Genomic DNA, 609 nt, shown 5'->3' with positions numbered 1-609 from the left:
ATGTCTTGGAAGCATGCTGAAGAGGAGACAAATTAAGAAGTACTGGGAGATGAAACAGAGGAAGAAACAAAGCCCATAGAACTCTCTGTCAAAGAGGAAGAACTTCTAAGAAGCGGCAGCAGAGAAGAAAGTGGTAAAAATTACATCGGAGATACCATAGACCCAGGGAATGCAAAAGAGAGCTGAATGATTCAATGTACCTGTGAGCTTGGAAAGTAAGACCACTGCCTGGGCAGTGAGATTTGGGATTTCTTCAGTTCCATCAAAAGGCCTGTCATCTAGGGTGCCTGGGTGACTCAGTGGGTTAAAAGGCCTGCCGTCTGATGTCAAACCAATGGTTAACCTGGATAAACTAAAGGAAGGAGCTCAAAGATTTGATTTGAATGTCTCGTCAATCTCCAGAAAGTCTGAAGATGATGAGAAGCAGAAATGGGAAGGAGTGATTTGAAATTGTTACAAGTTCCAGTGGAACAAGAACCACAGAGGATACAGAGGCCAAGATGAGGAAAAGGGCAGAGTGCTTTGGGATTGCCTGATGAAAAGCTCTTAATTCTTTCTGTTCTCCAGTGGTTTTCCTCTCTCCAACTTTTCTTGGTCATAAATATACCT

General features: G+C 43.0%; 1 pseudogene across 1 annotated transcript; it reads left to right on the top strand.

The window, feature by feature from the left end:
* Positions 1–609, top strand: LOC309861505 (SAP domain-containing ribonucleoprotein pseudogene; annotated as a pseudogene). The gene has a single exon. The product of its transcript is annotated as an SAP domain-containing ribonucleoprotein pseudogene (transcript).

This window comes from Mustela nivalis (genome assembly GCF_964662115.1).
Source record: "Mustela nivalis genome assembly, chromosome: 1".
Taxonomy (NCBI): Eukaryota; Metazoa; Chordata; class Mammalia; order Carnivora; family Mustelidae; genus Mustela; species Mustela nivalis.
This window is presented reverse-complemented; position numbering and strand designations above follow the sequence as displayed.